General features: G+C 41.7%; 1 long non-coding RNA gene across 3 annotated transcripts in view; it reads left to right on the forward strand.

Moving 5' to 3' along the window:
* The window catches only part of LOC147366227 (uncharacterized), a 514,655-nt gene that overhangs the window by 267,228 nt on the left and 223,915 nt on the right, over positions 1-23,512 (forward strand). The window contains exon 3 of one of the 3 annotated variants that reach the window (XR_015133276.1): positions 6,403-7,144. The exons of the other annotated variants lie outside the window; for them this stretch is intronic. This is a non-coding gene — a long non-coding RNA (uncharacterized LOC147366227). Of the gene's footprint in view, positions 1-6,402; positions 7,145-23,512 lie in introns of those variants that run through there. 3 annotated transcript variants of the gene reach the window in all.

Genomic DNA, 23,512 nt, shown 5'->3' on the forward strand with positions numbered 1-23,512 from the left:
TGGTAAGTTTCAGCATATTAAGATACTAGAGATAAGTAGGTCATTGTTCTCAGATGCAAAATACTAAGGTGCCGATGCTGCTGCTAAGTCGCTTCAGTCGTGTTCGACTCTGTGCGACCCCATAGATGGCAGCCCACCAGGCTCTGCCGTCCCTGGGATTCTCCAGGCAAGAACACTGGAGTGGGTTGCCATTTTCTTCTCCAATGCATGAAAGTGAAGAGTGAAAGTGAAGTTGCTCAGTCGTGTCCGACTCTTTGTGACCCCATGGACTGCAGCCTACCAGGCTCCTCCATCCATGGGATTTTCCAGGCAAGAGTACTGGAGTGGGGTGCCATTGCTTTCTCCGTTCTGCGAAGGTACTGAGTAGCAAAATGAAAGCAATGGTATATGGTGCAGGTGAGACACATAAGAAGCCACCTGCTGCTGAAGACAATGCATCCTTACCAATATCTCTCTGCTCTTTCCTCTGCCTGGATGTAAAACTTGGTCCTTTTATTGGGACCACTGTCTCCATGTTCCTGTCAGACTTCTTGCTCTCCTATCAGTCTGTGCCAACAGGTAGTCAGCTGCTGCACCATCCTCTGCTCCAAAGATTGGTCGGTGGGTCTAGGGCCCCAGGTGGCTTTATGGGGGGAGTAGAATTCTGTCAGCCTATCATAAGGGGTGAGCCCTCTAGACTGATTATCCCACTTGTTTTTATGAATTTTTTCTGAGCCCTCAGCCCACCAACCAAAGAACAATACCCCACTGAAAAATCTAGGATGTCTTCTCAGATTCAGAGCTCAGATGTTTTATCTTATCTCAACATTTCTAGACCTTTATATTGTTCCCATCTCAGTTATGCATATAATTCACTGCACATCCTTGTGTGCCAGTCTATACCTTCTTGATGACTGGTGCTGTTTCTTTTTGCTATCTGTTTGTCCCTAGCACACTGGCTCAGTGTATTATTCCAGTAACAGACTGTGTGCAGTTAGAAGGGAAAGACCATGTTACTGTTGTTCTTTCTTTTTTCCTTTTAAGGTGATCAGTGAAGCATCAAGTATAATTATGACTTAATAAGTGCTTTTTTGTTGATGGTGATGAAATGTTCTTTCATAGTTACAGACTGTACCTTCCTGTAATCCAGGTATTGCAGGTCATGGAGAAGCAAGGGTGGAATATTAAAGTTGGTGAAATCTGGAGTGATATCTTTGTTATTAACAAGCTGAAAATTTGGATAAATTTTTAAACAATTTCTTTATATACACTGAACCAGCTACTATCAGGGGTTGAGGATGAAAATAGGTCCACAGTTTTCACCATGGATTGTGGAGTTTGGATAAAGACAAAGGACTTTCTAAAATACCAAGATTCCTCCAACCTTCAGGAAAATGATCTACTCCATGCTGATAATTTTTTCCAGTGAGGGCACTAGATACTTCTCTATACATGCAGTTTCTTCTGATATGCAGAATACTAGGAAAATCTACCACTAAATTTTGGAGATGTTGCCATCCTCACTAATTTCATAGGGAAGAAAAATGGTTGCAATAATAATTTTTCTTGTGTTGGAGCTGTTGTTCCTGGTAATAATTCGTACTTTTGTTGAATTAGGAGTTGGTATTTTATCCAGAATGATCAATAGAAATATGAGTATGGGGAATTTTAAATTAAGAGATAGAAAGGAGCCCAAGAGTATTTGGGAATAAGGAAGCAGATGCTTAGAGAGATGACATTTAAGAATAGGTGGCTCACATAACCCATCCTGTTGCACTAGGGGTGAAAATAAGTCCAGTTTTCAGATTCCAGTCTAGTGTCCTTTCCAATGAATGGTGCTACCTCTATGAGCTCTTGGCACTGAAAATAGGGTAGGACATATAGATGTTGAGAAATTGCTCCCAAGTTTTATCTGTTTATATAATAATATAATATTATTATAAAATAATATTCATAATATTTCACTGATGGCTTTACTTTTTACCAGCGTATTATTATGGACACAATCACTATGCTTGTATATACAGAACATATATGTGTGCGTGCATGCTAAGTCACTTTGGTAGTATACTACTTTGAGACCCTATGAACTGTAGTCTGCCAGGCTGCTTTGTCCATGGGATTCTCCAGGCAAGCATACTGGAGTGGGTTGCCATGCTCTCCTCCCAGGGAATCTTCCCAACCCAGGGATAGAACTTGCATCTCCTGCATCGACAAATGGGTTCTTTCCTACTAGCGCCACCTGGAAAGCCCATGACACATATATGTTCAGTCGCTTCAGTCATGTCCAACTCTTGGTGACCCTATGGACTGTAGCCCTCCAGGCTTCTCTGTCCAGGTGTTTTCCTGGCAAGAATGCTGGAGTGTGTTGCCATCCTCTCCTCCAGGGGATCTTTCCAGCCCAGGGAACGAACTTGCATCTCCTGCATCGGCAGGAGGATTCTTTACGCTGAGCCACTGGGGAAGTCCATGACACATATATACCTGATGTGTAGTATGATGAGACACTATAATGAAAGCTTTACTTTCAAATAATGCTGAGCCATCACTCCCCTGGCCTATAGGTCTCCATGAGTAAATAAATAAATATCACGGCAGCAAATATTTGGTGTGGGGTAGAAGGATTGAAGGACTTTCCAGGTGGCACTAGTGGTGAAGAATCCGCCTGCCAATGCAGGAGAGTAAGAGATGCGGGTTCGATCTCTGGGTCGGGAAGATCCCTTGGAGGAGGAAATGGCAATTCACTCCAGTACTGAAGTGACTTAGCACACTTAGAAGGATTGAAGATAGGAGAGAGGTGGAAAGAAAGGCTTTCAACTTTCTGTGCCTGTTTTAGGCCAGGTGACTCTAGCTGGGTGGCTCTGGGCTTATTGGCAAAGAAAGGATGTCCCTTTCCTTTCATCCTCCTGTTCCCATGCCCTACTCCTCAGAAGAGTTTCCAAAGTTCTTGTCTGTCATCTAAGGGAAGAGATACATCATCTCTTCCTAAAAGGAAAATGTATTTTCTTATTTGTAGGATCTAGGCTATGATGACAGTTATTGTCGTTCAGTTGCTCAGTGGTTTCTGACTCTTTGCGACCCCATGGACTGCAGCACACCAGGCTTCCCTGTCCTTCACTATCTCCCAGAGTTTGTTCAAATTCATGTCAATCAAGCCTGTGATGCCATCCACCCATCTCATCCTCTATCGTCCCCTTCTCCTCCTGCATTCAATCTTCCCCACCATCATGGTCTTTGCCAATGAGCTGGCTATTCCCATTAGGTGGCCAAAGTATTGGAGTTCAGTTTCAGCATCAGTCCTTCCAATGAATATTCAGGACTAATTTCCTTTAGGATTGACTAGTTTGATCTCCTTGCTGTCCAAGGGACTCTCAGGAGTCTTCTCCAGCACCACAATTTGAAAGCATTAATTCTTCAGCTCTCAGCCTTCTTTATGGCCCAACTCTGATGACTCATCTATAAATTCAAGATTAAAAACAGAAACAAGACTCCTAAACCTTTGTAAACTCTCCCTCTTTCTCTTTGTATGTATATCCTTTTGAGTAAATCCCTCTTGGCCTTGGCTGTGTCACCTGGCACATTTCATGTCACCACAGAAGTACTAAAGTGAGGCTAGCTCATGTCCCTTGAGCTAGTTAGGCTAGCTCACTAGCTTTATAACAAGGCTTTCTTCTTTGTTCTGCTTTTCAGGGCAATTCATTTCCCTGAAGCATAGGTCTCCCCTTCCCAAGAGACTTTAAAATGTATGTCTCTCTTCCAAAATTATGGGAATCCTAATTTGTAATAAAATCACATGAATGAGTTGTGGTAAGTTTTGGCAGGATCTAGAAAATAATGGTTTCACTTAAACATGAATCACTAAAACACTACTTCAACACAATTAACTCAAAGCAGCCCTTACTGTTAGAATTAAAAGATTTCCTCCACAAATCTCTCTTCCTTACACAGACTTCCAGTACGGAGGTCTAGGAACCATTGTGCGGTAAACTGTTTCAACAAATCTTCTTTTCCTCCAAAACAAAATAAAGATCCATTTCTTCTGATTGTCTTCCTGAGGACAGCTGCTCAGGTTGCAGAGTTTTCATAGATTGATTAAGACAGGAATAAATATGTCAAAAGTGTTGAAAAATGTCATTTCCTTTGAGGGGGATTTTTCAGAAATCACAAGAGGAGCATGGGGACTGCTTTCATGTAGTATGGAAGGGCCTTTGGTTGGGAGCTTTGCTAAGACTGGAACTTAGAATGTGTACCCAAGTTGTCTCATCCTAAACAGAACTGCACTCAGATGCATATGGTGGTCCTGAGCCCAGGGACACCCTGGGAATGTGAGGTTGTAACAAAATATCAGTGAGAGCTTTGCTTTGCTGTGCAATCAATTGTTATACCAGATTGCTTCTGAGTCACATAAAGGATAACATTATTTTCCAGCAACGTTTATTTTAAAACATAAGGTAGACTTGACAATGCTTAAGATGCTGAAGAAAATTGAAACCCTCTCCGCTTCAAGAACTTAAAGTCTAAAAGACAACATGATTGGCAGCCTGAATAGTAACTTTTACTTTTCTTTTCCTAATGAAGGACATGAAAAGACTTTATCTTTTTATCCTGGCCCCTTTCTTTCTTTTTGTTGCAAATTAGTGTTTGGTGATGAGGAAAGGGAAGGAAGAGGATGACCATGTTTCACTGTAGAGGCAAACCATGGAGCTGACCGGAGAAAACGGAGCTGACTGGAGAAGGAGGAGGGGAAAGTTTATAAAAGTATTTTTTGTTTTAGGGTAGGGTGTTCTTGCCTTGAGAATCCCAGGGATGGCAGAGCTTCGGTCTATGGGGTCGCACAGAGTCAGACATGACTGAAGCGACTTAGCAGCAGCAGCAGGACCAATTATAAAATACCAAGGTACATTGACATATACCATGTTTCCTATTAAGAAAATTTGTAGTAATTGTTGAGTTTGATTTCTTCTTTCAAGTAGGAACCTGTGATTTACTCTTCCTGGGGGAAGCCTTTCACACTAGTAACATCCGAGGAGCTGAGAAAAATTCTAAGTCACTCTTACTCCTATGGGAAAGATGAACACACAAAGTGGTATGGGTTTCAAAGGCACTTTAGAAGAGTCACATTTTATTTTTCTTTGATTAGATTTGTTGTTGTTGTTGTTTACTCGCTAAATCATGGCTGACTGTGACTCCATGGACTGCAGCATGCTAGGCTTCCCTGTCCTTTACTGTCTCCCATGCTCTAATTCCATGTCCATTGAATCAGTGATGCTATCTGAGCATCTCATCCTCTGCTGCCCTCTTCTCCTTTTGCCTTCAGTCTTCCCCGGCATCAGGGTCTTTTCCAATGAGTTGGCTCTGAACATCAGGTGACCCAAGTATTGGAGCTTTAACTTCAGCATCAGTCCTTCCAATGAATATTCAGGGTTGATTTCCATTAGGATTGACTGGTTTGATCTCCTTGCAGTCCCAGGGACTTTCAAGAGTCTTCTCCAGCACCATAGTTTGAAAGCATCAATTCTTTGGCACTCAACCTACTTGATGATCCAACTCTTACATCCATACATGACTGCTGGAAAAATTGTAGCTTTGACTATATGGACCTTTGGCAGCATAGGCTGTCTAGGTTTGTCTTGATTAGATTAAACTTAAACAGCCTGAAAAAGAAAAAAAAAATTCCCTGGCAATCTGGTGGTTAGGACTCCACGCTTTCACTAGTGAGGGCCTAGATTCGATTCCTGGTCCAGGAAGTAAGATCCCATAAGCAATTCCATGCTTCCGTTGCAGGGGGCACAGGTTCAGTCCCTTATTAGGGAAGTTTCACATGCCATCAATGTGGCCAACAACAACAAAACCCAAAACCTCTTTTTATTCTTCTAATAGCATCAGGTCTTGGGGCCCAAATGTTTCCCACCAGGGAAAGGTGTTTACCCCTTTTCAGCAAGAAGGATGGGTGTGCAGTGCTGTACAACCTGAAAGGTGGTATAGCCAACTCCATTTTCCAGATGAGAAAAACTGTGGTTCCAGAAAACTGTGTGATTTGCTGGGCCAACATGTTGTTACTGGTGGAACCAGAGTTCCCACCCAGGTGGTTTAAGTTTCCGGCCTTCCTCTTTCCACCCTGCATTTGTATTTAACCAATCCTAGAGGTCTCCTTGGCCCCAGTTAGCCTTCTCCAGTGTGGTTTCAAATCCATTTTCCTCTTTTGAAATCATGCTCCAAAACAGCTTATAAAGAAACTGTAATATTTTACTGACAATCTCCAGAGTCCTGGCAACACATTGGGTGCTTGAATACAGACACACACAGGTCCACAACCCTTCCTGACCTCCTTGCATCTCCCTCCCCAACTCTGATGACGTTTAATTGCTGCCATGATTCACAAATATTTCTAAGGAAGAGGTTAAACTTGTTTCTTCTCTTCAGCCGCAGGAAAACATCAAGAAAGAAGGTGGTTTCAGACAGACTTGCTGCAAGTGCCAGGCGACTGGTCTCCATTGTTGGTGAATTTTATCTGCAAACTTGGCACACCCTACCTCCCAGCTCCACCTGGAGGGCACCCCATTTCATCCTCAGGGTAGTGTTTCTGGTTACAAAAATCACCAGCCATTGCAAGCTGTCGGGGACCCTGTCAGTTTCCAGTTGGGCTACACTGGTTTAAGCATTCTTACTTGTGCACGTCATGATCTGGTTATCCATGGCCCAATTTCTTTGAGCTGATCTGCAAATTTGGCCATGATGGATGCACAGCATCTATTTTAGACTCACTGTTTAAATCGTGATCATAAATAGTTTCAGAAGCATTAATAGGAGGACATGCTGTTCCTCATTTGTATCACTGTGTCACTTTGGAATGTCATTAATAATTGGCTTGCATTATCCGTGTACTACCCCCTACTCTCCAAAAGTAATAATTTTAGCTTTATTTTTAGTCTGTGCACATAGTTCTGAAAATGACCAAGGAGACAAGGAGTACTGTTTTGAAGGAGATTCTTTCTGAGCATTAGCTTATCATCTGTGTTCACAAAGAACGAAGTATTCTGCCATTTATTCCTGATCTTACAACACTGAAACGTCCCTTATAGCTCAAAACGGGCACCTAAAAATCAAAGCCCGTGACTATCAATGTATGTAGGATGTACTTTGTTCTATTAAAAGCACAGAAACATGTCTGACCCAGATTAGTATTCCTCAGGATTAGAATGAATAAGCTTTTCAATTGCTTTGTAACTATATCAAAGTTAATTGGAACACACTATTACATTTTTTTCTCTGTCCTCGGTTATGTAAGAAAGAATGTGCTTGAGAGTAATATTCCTCATTTGCAATATTGAAAGAGAAATTGTATGCAGCATTTCAATTCTCACCCTTTAGGCAGGAAACATGTCTTAAGGTGACACGGGATTTGCCATAGAAACTTGGACAGCGGTTCATTAGTGGTTGAGGCTGGGCAACACTGGAGACCTCTCTGCATGCTCTCACAGAACTGGGGAAGAGGCAAAGACCACCTTCACCCCTGGAGCCACCTCCACCAGTGACTGTGGTAGAAAAACTCTGGTCTCTGTGCACAGGACAAAGCATGTCTAATGTTCACACTAGCTGCCATGGACTGAGGGTTTGTGTTTCCTTAAAACTCGAAGGCTAGAGCCTCAGTGTGATGGTATTTGCATGTGGGCCTTTGGAAGATACTTAGGTTTAGATGAGGTCATACGGGTGGAGCCCTGTGATGGCATTAGTGCCCTAATAAGAGGCGAAAGACTGAAGTTTTGTCTCTCTTCAGCACGTGAGGACAGAGTGAGAAAACGACTGTCTGCAAGCCAGAAAGAGGGCCCTTCAGGGGAACCGAATCACCTGGCACATTCATCTTGGACTTCTTAGCCTCCAGAACTAAACTAAGTAAATTAACTAAATGAATTCCTGTTGTTTAAGCCACCCAGCCTATGGTCCTCTGTGACCATTGCCTGAGGTGACTAAGACAACTGCATACTTTAATGCTACCCTGACATTGAATGTTTTACTTATCATTTTATCTTTTAACTCAGTGCTGCCCTGTACTTTGATCTGGGCCAGTTCTTTCTTGTAACCTGGAGAGCCTCTCATGTCAAAAGTCCTCATGTTGTTCAGTGGAGACAGTTGCATCTCCAACATTTCCACATTCAAAGCCTGATGGCAGATTTCCCTAACCATGGGTATTTAGTTTTCTCTGGCTTGTTTCTTTGATAACTCAGTCATAGCACTTAATACCGAAAACTGGGTAGAAATTATTACATTCCCCTCTACCCCCGCCATCTGCGCTTCTCCACTAGAATCCTAGCTCCGTAAAGGTCAGGATGTGTTCTTTTTGTTCCTCTTCATACCGTAACATGGTACCCAGCTCCAACAGGTGCTGACTGATGACTGAATGAGGAGCATTGCTGGATGTGATGAACCAGAGAGCACCTCAGATTCAGTGCTTACTTGGTCCCTGGAAAGAATTAAAGAATTCTTTGGATGATGTGTCTTTTCTAGGGTATTTCTTTCAATCCATCTCTCTGTTCTGGATACTTTTCAACTCATTTCCTTGCTTTGTTTTAAGCTGACCATTCTAAACAACTTGTGACAAGAAGACTGAACTAGGAAATGGGATTCCCCAGAGCTCTGAAGGAGTTAATGGAAGCAGTAGCTGAGGGGACTGTTTGGCCAGATCTGTAATTGCAAGCAAATGATTATTTATACTCGGAACCGGAAGAAATCTCACCTGGACCCAGAAGATTATATTCTGTTTCTCCTCTGTTTTAGGTAGACTATAAAGCTAGGATCATTGAACATTTACGTGTAGAAAAGAGGGAGAAAAGATTTCTCCCATAGGCAATTCTGAGCCCTTAATAATTGCCTAGCATTGTGATGTAAATTCGCATGCAGATAAGAAGAAAGCTGTGGGTGGAGTATATGTGGATTTTCACAATGTATTTGATAATTCATTGGAGTTTTTAGTGGAGTATCCCAATGATTTTCTTCACTGGGGGAAAGAGGATGATTAGTCACACTTGGGGAAAAACAGGAAATGAAGTGGATGGTAAACAGACAGTTTCACATGGGGAAATATAAAGGAGGCAATGTTCAAGCCTTTGTTTTAACCAGATTCCTTGTAAAAGAATTTAGTGCCTAAATTTGTTAATGACACAAAATTTTAGGGGTTGGGAGGAAAGCTAAACAGAGATAAATGCAGAAAGTTTATAAATGTTGGGCTTTGTTGGTGGCTCAGATGGTAAAGAATCCACCTGCAATGAGGGAGACCCAGGTTTGATCCCTGGGTTGAGAAGAGCTCCTGGAGAAGGGAATGGAAACCCACTCTAGGATTCTTGCCTGGAAAATTTCAGGGACAGAGGAGCCTGGTAGGCTACAGTCCATGGGGTTGCAAAGAGTCAGACATGACTGAGCAACTAACACACACACACACACACACACACACACACACACACACACACACAAATCTGTTAAGTAGGGATAAAAATGGCAACTAGAACATGTGAGAGGTTTTTAGGTAATAACTGAAACCAGCATTTATCAGGAGTCTGCCAGGTACTGGCCACTTTTTAAAGCACTTCACATGTATTATTTTACTTGACCTCCTAAAACACCATATGAAGTTGGTTCTTTTATTATCCTCATTTTATTAATGATGGAACTCAGATCAGCACTTACTCGAGATCACACAAATAGTAAATTGTAGAGCTGGACTTAACCTAGGGAGCCTGACTTAGAACCTGTGTACCTTAGCACCACTCTAGAGGATTGACTACATCAGATACATAGAAGATGAAGAGAATAGAAAACAGAAAAAAAGACTAAAAATATTGTTCAAAGCAAAAATTCTTCCAAGAGGAAAAAAAAATGCTCAGCAGGAAGAGTGATGAAAACCCAAACCAAATATGATCCTATCACTTTATAATTAGAAGGCATTTACACTTGCATTTTTTTTTTTTTTGGTGTGACTTTTATTTTTTTTTTTTTAATTTTAAAATTGTTTATTTTCCAGTTTTTTTTTTTTTTTTAAATTAAAAAAATTTCAGGTATACTCGTGCTCCCCATCCTGAACCCTCCTCCCTCCCCCCTCCCCATACCATCCCCCTGGGCCGTCCCAGCGCACCAGCCCCAAGCATCCAGCATCGTGCACTGAACCTGGACTGGCATCTTGTTTCATACATGACATTTCACGTGTTTCAATGCCATTCTCCCAAATCTTCCCACCCTCTCCCTCTCCCACAGAGTCCATAAGACTGTTATACAGAGTGAAGTAAGCCAGAAGGAAAAACATAAATACAGTATACTAACGCATATATATGGAATTTAGAAAGATGGTAATGATAACCCTGTATATGAGACAGCAAAAGAGACACTGATGTATGGAGCAGTCTTACACTTGCATTTTTGTGGGCAGCTGTTTAAATTAATTTAAGAAGGAACTAACCAACCAACAGAAAATTGGCAATAAAAATGGTAGAACAAATGAAAATGGAAGTTTGGGAGAAAGACTTTAAGAATAAAGGTTGAGAAAAGGCTGAGATTACTAATTATGAAATCATAAGAGACATAACTAAAGTAGATATAAAAATTACTCATGAAATTTCTGGCAAAGTAAATACACAGCACTCATTTAATAATAAACCTATGGTATCACTACCCCAAGAGTTAGTGTGGGAAGAGTATACAATATCTATTGCTGTGTTTAAAATTACTAAGAATAATTATAAACAACTTCTGAAAACAGAGATGGATCCAGCATACAAATGTGTGATGCCAGGAAGAGTAATCATGAGCCTAACCCAGCCAAAAAAAAGAAAGAGAGAAGTTGTACTGCAGTGGTCAACTGTGGCTTTGAACTCAGACAGACTTAGGTTTAGATCCTGACTCTACAGTTCACTGAGAAGTTATTTAATCCTTCTGAGTCGTAGTTTCATCACCTGCCAACAGCAGATAATTATACTTCACTGGGCAATTGGGCCCGGCACATAATTGGCACTGAAAAAAATGTTGGCTGTTATTATGATTAATATGACCCCATGTATCTCGATGCAATGTGCTCGAAAAAACTTCTCTCTTCCGTTAGGCTGAAGGATGTTGAGGGTTTCAATTTTATTTTACCCTGAGCTGAGGTTCTTAGGCTCAGCTTTGAACAGAAGTTCAGGTCTCTCCATGTATGCTGGGAAATTACTGTGACCTCCTTTAATCTTGGGAAGATATGTACTTGTGTGGTATTCTCTTATAAATTAAAACAGCTTATACTTTCTTGCTTACCTCTTCTTAAGAGTTTATAATGATATAGTGATCTCTTACGCATCTCTTTTGAATTTTATTTTCTGGAGGCTTGGTTTGTTTTCGATGATCCTTTTCTGCCTACCCTGTGAGAGGGGAAGGACTTTGTGTTTGCTCTTCTTGTGAGAGTGGATTCCTTTTGCTTGCTGTTTCTTATCTCTCTGATCAAAAACCTTCTAGTCCAAGGACCAAACATACTGTAAGTAACAACAACAATACTCAAATAAGCCTTCTGCTCTGAAATGACAAGCTGAATAAAAGGCAAAGTAGCGTGTGCTTGTTATGACTCACATGTTGCCTAGAATTTCAGAGCCTCTGCCCTATTTTGTTTAAATCAAATGCATCATGTGATCTGGCCACAAGGACTGAGTATGACAATGATGTGCATTTTGCTGAAACAAGGTCAGCAGTCAGAACTGGAGAGCTACACCCTGGGGAATTCAGCTGTGACCATTGCCCAGAAAATTATAATTTAGGAAATTATTTCCTAAATTTCAACAACATTTCACGTTTCTGGGCAATGTCATTTTATTTTATATCTTTTTTTTTTTTTTTTCCCTATTTGCCTGGTGAGTAGGTAACTCTTTTTGAGTGACAACAGTCAGGCTTGACCTAAAAGAGAAACAGGAAGAAAGAAATTGTCCAGGACTTTGAAATTATATATTTCCATTTCCATTATATTTATAGTGCCCAAGAAATAAACAGAAAATAATTTTAAAAAAGGAGCACCAGCCAGAACAAATTTACAAGGGGAAAGTAAATAGTTGATTAGAATCTGAGATTATGAATATTGCTTTTTTTTCTTTCTGTAAAAGGGCATCTACCTTAAAGACATAGCATTAGAAAAGTGTATAAAATTGAAAACACATTGGCAATAAAGTATCTCACCCCATCCTCCCTGTACTTTTAGCTTAGCTTCAAATTTTCTGACTATAGTCACAAACAGGAATGAAAGGTCAAGGGAGAACTGTAGAGTTTCCTTTAATCTTTAAAACTTCTTTACATGTTTCAGATGGCATCTACCTGGAGCCTGCGGCCACCACCATAGACTCCTTGCGATTGTTGCGTCGGCATGTCTGTCATCAATGGTTTCTGAGATGTAATCCTCTCAGAAATGTAGTCGACATTCTTGTTTGCTTTAGAGTAGAAAATCCTCTAATTCAAAAAAGTGCATGATCTCAATGTTCATAGCCATGCTGTTTACATTAGCCAAGACATGGAAGCTACTAAGTGTCTGCCAACAAAGGAACGGATAAAAAAGTTGTGGTATATATATAGATATAGATATAGATGTAGATATATACACAATGGAATATTACTCAGCCATAAAAATGAATGAAATAATTCTGTTTGAACCAACGTGGATGGATCTAGAGGTTATTATACTAAGTGAAGTGAGTCAGATAGAGAAAGACAAATATTATATGATATCAAGAAAGCTGAGCACCAAAGAATTGATGTTTTTGAACTATGGTGTTGGAGAAGACTCTTGAGAGTCCCTTGGACTACAAGGAGATCCAACCAGTCCTTTCTAAAGGAGATCAGTCCTGGATGCTCTTTGGAAGGAATGATGCTAAAGCTGAAACTCCAGTACTTTGGCCACCTCATGCAAAGAGTTGACTCATTGGAAAAGACTCTGATGCTGGGAGGGATTGGGGGCAGGAGGAAAAGGGGACGACAGAGGATGAGATGGATGGATGGCATCACCGACTCAATGGACGTGAGTTTGAGTGAACTCCGGGAGTTGGTGATGGATGGGGAGGCCTGGCGTGCTGCGATTCATGGGGTCGCAAAGAGTCGGACATGACTGAGCGACTGAACTGAACTGAACTGATATGTAGAATCATAAAAATAAAACAAATGAATTTATTTACAAAACAGAAACAGACTCACATAGAACACAAACTTATGGTTACTGAAGAGAAAAGGGGTGGGGATTGATGAATTAGAAATATGAGATTAATAGATGTGCACTGTTTTATGTACCTATACTAGAAAATAATCTAGGAAAAAATATATATATATATATAACAGGGAATTCCCTGACTGTCCAGTGGTTTGGGCTATGCTTTCATTGTGGGGCATGGATTTGATCCCTGACTCTGGTCTGTCCAGATAGCCTTAGTGGTAAAGAATCCTCCTGCCAATGCAGGATCTGCAGGAGAAGCAATTTCGATCCTGGCTCAGGAAGATCCCCTAGAGGAGGAAATGGCAATCCACTCCAGTATTCTTGCCAGGAAAGTTCTATGGACAGAAGAGCCTGGTGGGCTGCAGTCCATGGGTCACAAAGAGTCAGATATGACTGAGTGACTGAGCATGCACACATGGGGAACTAAGATCACACATGCATGTACCATGGTAAAAAAAAAAATATATATATATATATATGTATATAAAACTGAAACTTTGCTGTACACTTGAAACTAACCTAATATTGTAAATCAATGAGACTTCAGTAAAAAAATTTTAAGAACAATAAGAAAAGCTAGGTATTTTTAATCAATCAGGTAAATATATCATAGAGACTTTCAGCTACAAATTGAAGTGTATTTATTTTGAGAGCGAGAGGTATGTTTAGTTCAGTTCAGTTCAGTCGCTCAGTTTTGTCTGACTCTTTGCAACCCCATGCCAGGCCTCCTTGTCCATCACCAACTCCTGGAATCTACTCAAACTCATGTCCATTGAGTCGTTGATGCCATCCAACCATCTCATCCTCTGTCATCCCCTTCTTCTCCCACCTTCAATCTTTCCCAGCATCAGGGTCTTTTCAAATGAGTCAGTTCTTCACATCAGGTGGCCAAAGTATTGGAGTTTCAACTTCAACATCATTCCTTCCAATGAACACTCAGGATTGATCTCCTTTAGGATGGACTGGTTGGATCTCCTTGCAGTCCAAGGGACTCTCAAGAGTCTTCTCCAACACCACAGTTCAAAAACATCAATTCTTCAGCACTCAGCTTTCTTTATAGAGCAACTCTCACATCCATACATGACTACTGGGAAAACCATAGCCTTGACTAGACGGACTTTGTTGGCCAAGTAATGTTTCTGCTTTTTAATATGCTGTCTGGGTTGGTCACAACTTTCCCTCCAAGGAGTAAGCGTCTTTTAATTTCATGGCTGCAACCACCATCTGCAGTGATTTTGGAGCCCCCAAAAATAAAGTCTCTCACTGTTTCCACATGTATTTGCCTTGAAGTGATGGGACCAGATGCCATGATCTTCGTTTTTTGAATGTTGAGCTTTAAGCCAACTTTTCACTCTCCTCTTTCACTTTCATTGAGAGGCTCTTTAGTTCCTCTTCACTTTCTGCCATAAGGGTGGTGTCATCTGCATATCTGAGATTATTGATATTTCCCCTGGCAATCTTGATTCCAGCTTGTACTTCCTCCAGCCCAGTGTTTCTTATGATGTACTCTGCATATAATTAAATAAGCCAGGTGACAATATATAGCCTTGATTTACTCCTTTGCCTATTTGGAACCAGTCTGTTGTTCCAGTTCTAACTGTTGCTTCCTGACCTGCATACAGATTTCTCAAGAGGCAGGTCAGGTGGTCTGGTATTCCCATCTCTTTCAGAATTTTCCACAGTTTGTTGTGATCCACACAGTCAAAGGCTTTGGCATAGTCAATAAAGCAGAAATAGATGTTTTTCTGGAACTCTTTTGCCCAGATCTCTGGTTCCTCTGTCTTTTCTAAAACCAGTTTAAACATCTGGAAGTTCACAGTTCACATATTGTTGAAGCCTGGCTTGGAGAACTTTGAGCATTACTTTACTAGCGTGTGAGATGAGTGCAATTGTGTGGTAGTTTGAGCATTCTTTGGCATTGCCTTTCTTTGGGATTGGAATGAAAACTGACCTTTTCCAGTCCTGTGGCCACTGCTGAGTTTTCCAAATTTGCTGGCATATTGAGAAGTATATGATTAGGACTAAATGTCTGTTTGGAGACAGGAGGCAGCTGCACTACCTGACCATCGCCTCTGAATTACTCAGTGCATGCAACTACTTTTTTCCTTATTCTCTACAATTACCAAAAAAAAAAAAAAGAAATTGCCAAGGTCACCCTTTTGCCTTCTTTCTCCTGAATTCACTCTTCTCTTTTTTAGGCTGATTTTGAAGCATATTTGCTACACTTTCTGTCCAGCAACGAGAAAGGGAAAACTGGATAACAAAGAGTAATACTCTTCATTCAGTGCTGCTGGGTCTAGTCTTTTGTAAAAAATGTATTACAGCCATTCACCTAATGGGTGAAGCATTTGTAAATCAAGGCCCAAAATGCCTGATTTAGAATGTTTTAACATTTTCACACTTATTTTTTAAAATGAATGTTGACTTTGGAGAGAGTAGATAATATTGCTAGTGTTTCCTAGTAATGAGGGAAGGTCCTATAACGGTCCCTGACTGCTTCTCTCAGAGAGGACGCCTACTTGGGGCTGGTACACCAGCTAAGTCCAGCTTCCCATTTCCTTGTGCAACTTGTGCATGTGTCAGTCGTTCAGTTGTGTCTCACTCTGTGTGACCCCATGGACTGTAGCCCTCCAGGCTCCTCTGTCCATGGGATTCTCCAGTCAAGAATACTGGAGTGGGTTGCCATTTCCTCCTCTAAAGGATCTTCCCAACCCAGGGATCGAACCCATGTCTCCTGCATTGCAGGCAGATTCTTTACCATCTGAGCCGCAAACTTGAACAACACTCAAAAAATGACTGCAAAGGCCCTCCACTTTTTCTGTTTCGTTTTGCCTTGTTTTTAATCATCTAATTAAAGAACTCTGGGTACATATTAACTTCTCTCCCTCCACACCACTCCCCCCCCTCCCCCGCCCCAACCCAAGTGTTTTTCTGCCAGGAACTGGGCGCCACAGTGCTTTGATGGATTTCCTATTTTGATAGTAAAATCCTTGTTTTCCTTACAAAACAGGATTTTTCTCTGCTTCTAACACTACTCTAATCTTGCCTTTCTGACTACCCAGTGCCTGCATCCCTTCCCTCCACGTTTCAGGAAGGAGCAGTTAAGCAATCCTGTCCTATTTCTTCTGAACGTGGCAAACAGAGTGGCATTAAGAGCTGTTATGTTGAATCATGACATAGACATGTTTTCGAACACCATCCAGACCATTTTGGATTAAGGCAGGAAGGCTGATTCTGAGCCACTGTTGAACTCAACCCAAGAAAGACAGAAGTGTGGAAGAAGGTTGAAGGAAAACAACCTTATCTGAGTCAAAAGTCCAGTTTTCCTTCCAGTATATAGTTTTAAAGTGCTGACTCATTGGAATGAACTTGAGGTTGGGGTTACAATTTTTTTACAGCAGATTTTTGGGTTAAACTCATTAAATAAACCCGTTTAAACCTGTTACAGGGCTTCTCTGGGACAAACTGCTTGCAGTGAAGACCTGGGTTCAATCTCTGGGTTGAGAAGATCCTCTGGAGGAGGAAATGGCAACCACTCTAGTATTCTTGCCTGGGAAATCCCATAAACAGAGGAGCCCACTGGGCTACAGTCCATGGGACTGCAAAGAGTCAGACATGCCTGAGCAACTAACACTAACTAACTATACCTATTACATGAGGTATACATAGAAATTAAATTATATACCTTCTGCACTTACTTCCCTGCCTCCACATCCATCAAAACCACTAATCTCTAATTTGTTTGTTTGTTTGCAAAGGGCCCCAGGAAATACATTTGCCTTGGAGTCCAGAGCACTTGGACAGCCATGGGAGCCATCATGTCCCAGCCTCTGGGACAGGTAGCTCCCGTGTCCAGGCAAAGGACATTCCCCTGGGGGTAAGGCCCACATCCAGGCCACACCTTCAGAGTCAGTAAGACTGGAGGGAGGTAGAGATAAGATTCAAAAGGGAAAAAGATCCCCTTCTTTGCCTCTACCCACATCTCCTTCCTCAGGTGGAGAGCCCTAGGCTCTGCCGTTATTGCTCCTTTTGATGAAAGGAATGTGGCACTTGACATACTCCTCTCTTCTTCAAGACTCGGTAAAGGGTTAAGAGCCATCTCTTCCTAGAGGGGGTTCCTGACTCCCACTTCTACCCACCTCTGACTCCCCAACTTCTCTCCTTGGTCTGCTGCTTTTTTATCTGCTCTTCTGCAGCAGCTGGCTTTCTTGTTGATCTCTCCGGACGGGGAAGTACTTCTAGACACTGGACTTCAGGAGTCCTGGTGAATGTTTGTAGTTTCCCGTCTCTCACTCAGAAGATGCACAATTGTTGGCTGAGCAAACAAGGTCTGGGAACCCACAGAGCTCTCTGACCTCCTGACCGTATAGATAAAGCCATATCTGCTGAGCCAGGTAGACCAAGTCTGACATGTCTTAAAACAGGAGGTACTTTGGAGGAGGGAGAGGAGGAAAACAGCGATAGAAGTGATCTCCTGGTAAACAAAGTAGGGCCTTTGAAAGGGTCAGCAAATAAAAATTAACTAGGAATCTCTGTTTTACCACAAATTGGGTTTTCTAAGCCCAGATTCAGGGCTGTCTTGCTTTATTAGCCATCACAAATCCAGTTGTGTCAGTTTCTGCACAGATTTTTTGCCTTCCAGTTGTGGCATAGATGAAGTCATCAAAAAGCTAGTACAGTCTGTACCAATAAACTCCAAAGATTTTAACTGTGTATTCTATCATTATAAATAAAATATATCAGCCCCATCTTCTCTTTCTATATAGCTATAAATTATGGTGGTGGTTGTTTAGTCATTCAGCCATGTCTGACTCTTGTGCCCCAAGGACTATAGCCTGCCAAGCTTCTCTGTCCATGAGATTTCCCAGGCAAGGATACTGGAATGGGTTGCCATTTCCTTCTCCTGGGGATCTTCTTGACTCAGGGATCGAAACTGCGTCTCCTGCAATGCAGGCAGTGTCCTTCATTGCAGGCAGATTCTTTGCCACTGAGCCACCAGGGAAGCCCAGCTATAAATTATATGCATGCACTTTTACTATGCTAATACATCATACACATTATAAAATATTACATGTATACATTAGAAGATGAGATAAAAATATAAATAGATATTCCAGCATTTTCTCCCCTGGCCTGAATGGATCATTGCTGCACCCTATGTAGATGGCACACCGAGTCTGGAAGGGCTTCTCCCACCTCTCCCACCTGTGACTTACTGATTTGGACAAAGAGCATACAGGTGTGGGCTACACATTATGCTTCTCTCTGCCTCAGTCTCTCTCTCTCTCCCAGTGATACAGCCTCATTTATCTCACAGAAATGTAGAGATCAATGACTGGTACACTTGACTCTAAGAGTGAGGTCATTTGTTTAATATACTGTATATTAATTTCTCCTAACCTCTACTCTTTTCTGGGCTTCTCTGATGGCTCAGTGGATAAAGAATCCGCCTGGAGTGTAGGAGACACAGGAGATGCGGGTTTGATCCCTGGTTTGGAAAGATTCCCTGGAGTAGGAAATGGCAATCCACTCTAGTACTTTTGCTTGAAAAATCCCATGGAGAGAGGAGCCCGGCAGGCTACAGTCCGAAAGGGTCGCAAAGAGCTGGACATGACTGAGTGCGATGCATTCACACACTGCTGTTTTCTGGGAAAATCTTATGATTTCATTAAATCATGCTGATTCTCCCATTAAGTGGTGGTGGTAAGGGAAAGAGTCACCTTTGTCTTTGAACTGTGGAATTTTAGCAGCTGGAGGACTCTTAGTTGGTGACCTCTAGTCTAGTCTTTACCCAGTTGATATGAGGAAACCTAGTCATAGAGAAGACAGAAGTCTCCTTGATGTAGCAGATAATCCCTGTTGCCTGGAAAACTGACCTTTCCTCTAATTTTGTTTACCCTCCTCTGAGTACCACATGCTCAGAGGCCAGCTGGGCCCCCTCTTCGGCTGCAGGGAGTGTGTCTTGATTAGGGCAAGTCAGTTATGAAGATTCCATCCATAAGCCTCGTGAAGTAGTTGGGTTTACACATAGGTGTGTGACCCTTGATTAGGGCAAGTCAATTATGAAGATTCCATCCATTAGCCTTGTGAAGTGGTTGAGTTTATGCTTAGGTGTGTGACCAAGCTTCTTGGAAAGTTTCTTTCACTTTGCAAAAAGGAGACATCTGGCAGACATTTCCTTGTTTCCTCTGGATCTTATCACCTCCATGTGACATGGACGCTTCAGCAGCCACCTGAGGGCCTTGGAGGGAGCTAGTTTACTGGTACAACCTGTCCCGGATGCATGGCAGAGTACAGAGATGGTTGCAAGTCATAGAGCTTTCAACTTAATCATGCTGGGACTTAATCATTCTGGGCTTCACTCTATGCATAAAGTAATAATTTCGCTCATTGTTTAAACCACTGTTAGCTGCATTTTCTGTTATTTGTAACCAAATGCTTCATAACTAATATACAAGGAGTTTGGAGACAGCAGAAACAGAACAAGACCTTAGATCTTTAAAACAGCAAATATTACACTGCTTGGTTTTTATTTACAAATGAGAGCTTAAGAGAGTTCATTCACCCTGAGGGATAAGAGCAGTTTGTTCCTTTCTCTTCAGGAACTTTTGTCCTTGTATACTTGGAAGGTTCTGAGAGAATAAAACTATTTGATTATAAGAATGTTCTGCTTCTTCGCTTTCATTGAATGTTCAACTCTGGTGACATCTTGATGTATTTCTTCTAAGAATACATCGTTACTTTGTTAATAACAAGCACCTTATATAGAGATATCCAGTTACACTATGCATTTTGTCTATTGGCGAATATAATTTGCCTTCGAAGGCCTGGGCCAACAGTCTTTTGGTGCATTAGTGGCAAAGTGCCTGAGTATGGAATCAGGTTGGCTCAGATGGCACAGAATCTGCCTGCAATGCAGGAGACCCGGGTTCCACCCCTGGGTCAGGAAGATCCCCTGGAGAAGAGAATGGTTACCCACTCTAGTGTTCTTGCCGGGAGAATTCCCAGGGATAGAGGGGCCTGGAGGGCCACGGTTCATGTGGTTGCAAAGAGTCAGACATGACTAAGTGACTAACACTTTCACTTTTTCATGGAATCAGCATAGTTGTATGTTCAAACTAAAACTCTGTCCACTGCTAGTCTAAGCTGCCCTCGCTGCTGCTGATTATTTGGGACACTCAGAAATAAACCAGGAGCTTATAAAGGTAATGAGTGATTCCAAATCACCCACAGACACCCATAGTAAATGGAAAAGCTTTTGTCAACATGTTTAATGGTTTCAGTTGGTAAATTATTAACAGAATATATGTGGTGTCTTCAGCATTTCAAATACATTTACTTTCTGAGTGAGAACATTGGAGAACAGTCTCTTCTGCCAAATCCCCAGCTGCAGGTGCCCACTCTTCTGCCTCTCCTTCCTCTTCTCCCAGATGGTGTGGACTCTTCCTCGTTTTGCACCAGGGGACTTCCCCTCATGCTGCCGAGGGCTCTTAGTTTTTCCAGCCCTTCCAACTTGGCCAGGTCCCATCACAGGACTAGTTTCATTCCATTCCATTCTTCTTCTCCTGGAATGTGGGGGAAAGATCACAATTTGAAAGAAATAAAAACATGGATTCTGGTGACTGTGCCACCACTCACTAAGCTATATTAACTTTCAGTAATTCATTTACTTCTCTCAGCCACAGTTTTTCCACCTGTAAATTGGGGCCAGTCATTCTATGGGTGTTCTCTACATCTCAGGAATGTTGTCAGGATCTAGTGGTAAAATCCATGTGGATAAGCTGTGACCTTTATGATTCTTGGTATTTACAAATTGTGTTGTTTCTGCTGGCAGTTTTCCTTCCAACGAGGCTGATACATATCCACTCAAGTGTACCGATTCTGACTGACTCAGTAGGCAGGAAGAACAGGTCCGCATGCCAATGAGTGAAATGATTTATATGACACATTCGCTTGAAAACATAGAGTGTGGTGTAGTTTTTACACAAATGAACTCTGAGAAGCAGATCCTGTTATTATTTTTCATGGAAATATATCCTGACATATACCTGTCATGCTAGGTGATGTCCTCATGTTGGGAATATTCAATATTTGAGGGAGAAAGGGAAAAGGTTGAAGAGATTAGAGGAGGGGTGGGTGGGAGAGACAGATTTGACTTCATTAAGATTTTTTTAAAAGAGTACTAGCTCTGTGGGAGAGGGTGAGGGAGAGTGTGGGGAGATTTGGGAGAATGGCATTGAAACATGTATAATATCATGTATGAAACGAGTCGCCAGTCCAGGTTCGATGCACGATACTGGATGCTTGGGGCTGGTGCACTGGGATGACCCAGAGGGAGGGTATGGGGAGGGAGGAGGGAGGAGGGTTCAGGATGGGGAACACATGTATACCTGTGGCAGATTCATTTCGATATTTGGCAAAACTAATACAATATTGTAAAGTTTAAAAATAAAATAAAATTAAAAAAAAAATAAATAAAAGAGTACTAGCACTTACCTTGTCATGATTACATCTATGGGACAGGAGACACTGTCCTGAATTAGAATACAATAAAATGTATAGTCCACTACTCTCACTAACGGTAACAACGCTCGGCAAAATATATAACTTCTCTGAGCTAAATTTTCCCCATCATCAACTGCGTGCTAAGTCACTTCAGTTATTGTCTGACTCTCTGCAACCCCATGGACTGTAGCCCGCCCCTCCTCTGTCCATGGGATTCTTCAGGCAAGAATACCTCAGTGGGTTGCCATGCCCTCTTCCAGGGGCTCTTTCCCACCCAGGGATTGAACCCACATCTCCTGCATTGGCAGGTGAGTTCTTTACTACTAGCATCACGAGGGAAGCCCCAATTTTCCCCATTGGTGAAATGGAAATGGGAATGGTACCTACCTCACAGGGTTGCTGTGAGTATTAAGTGGGATAACACGCAAAGTAACTAGCACACAATGATGATGCTATGTGTATTTGTGTGGGCATACTTTAATATTACCCAGTTTCTGGTTTACTGAGAAGCCATACATTTGACCGAGAATATATAAATCACAGTTCTGTACTTCAAGGCAGTGAACTCTGAAGGTCTTAGAATCTAAACAAAAGATAGAAAAGACAAGGGCACAGAAAACAAGAGTAAAGATGAAAAGTAAGTACATTAAGATGCTAAATACAGACCATCATTGGCTATAGATGCTGAGAATAGTACCCATTCCTTGAGATTTGAAAAGTTGACAGAAATTTTATTTCATAGGGGCTTCCCTGGTGTCTCAGACACTAAAGAATCTGCCTGCAGTGTGGGAGACCCAGTTTCAATCTCAGAGTCTGAAAGATTTTCTGGAGAAGGGAATGGCTACCCACTTCAGTATTCTTGACTGGAGAATTCCGTGGACAGAGGAGCCTGGTAGGCTATACAGTCCATGGAGTCACAAAGAATTGGACATGCATTTCATAGGCAGAATCATGGTACTATGTCTTTATTTTTTTAATAAATTAATTTATTTTAATTGGAGGCTAATTACTTTACAATATTATATTGGTTTTGCCATACATTGACATGAATCTGCTATGGGTGTACATGTGTTCCCCATCCTGAACATCCCTCTCACCTCCCTCCCCATCCCATCCCTCTGGGTCATCCCAGTGCACCAGGCCTGAGCACCCTGTCTCATGTATCAAACCTGGACTGGCGATTCATTTCACATATGATAATATACATGTTTCAATGCCATTCTCCCAAATCATCCCACCCTCTCCCTCTCCCACAGAGTCCAAAAGACTCTTCTATACATCTGAGTCTCTTTTGCTGTCTCGCATATAGGGTTATCGTTACCATCTTTCTAAATTCCATATATATGTGTTAGTATACTGTATTGGTGTTTTCCTTTCTGGCTTACTTCACTCTGTATAATAGGCTCCAGTTTCATCCACATCATTAGAACTGATTCCAATGTATTCTTTTTAATGGCTGAGTAATATTCCAACTTTCTTATCCATTTATCTGCTGATGGACATCTAGGTTGCTTCCATGTCCTGGCTATTATAAACAGTGCTGTGATGAACATTGGGGTACATGTGTCTCTTTCAGTTCTGGTTTCCTCAGTGTATATGCCAGCAGTGGGATTGCTGGGTCATATGGCAGTTCTATTTCCAGTTTTTTAAGGAATCTCCACACTGGAACTACGTTTTTAAATGGGAAAGAAATTCCATATGTAGAAGCCCATAAGAACAATGGCATGCTGGGGAAGGGGGAAGAACCCCAGGCTGACCAGAATGGCCAGCCTACGGGAACTGGTTGGATAGTAAGGTAGGGTCAAGCATCTTTTTCATGGATGCTGT

Source organism: Bos grunniens, chromosome 9 (assembly GCF_055505025.1).
Source record: "Bos grunniens cultivar Pamir isolate PY7600 chromosome 9, Bosgru_T2T1.0, whole genome shotgun sequence".
Taxonomy (NCBI): Eukaryota; Metazoa; Chordata; class Mammalia; order Artiodactyla; family Bovidae; genus Bos; species Bos grunniens.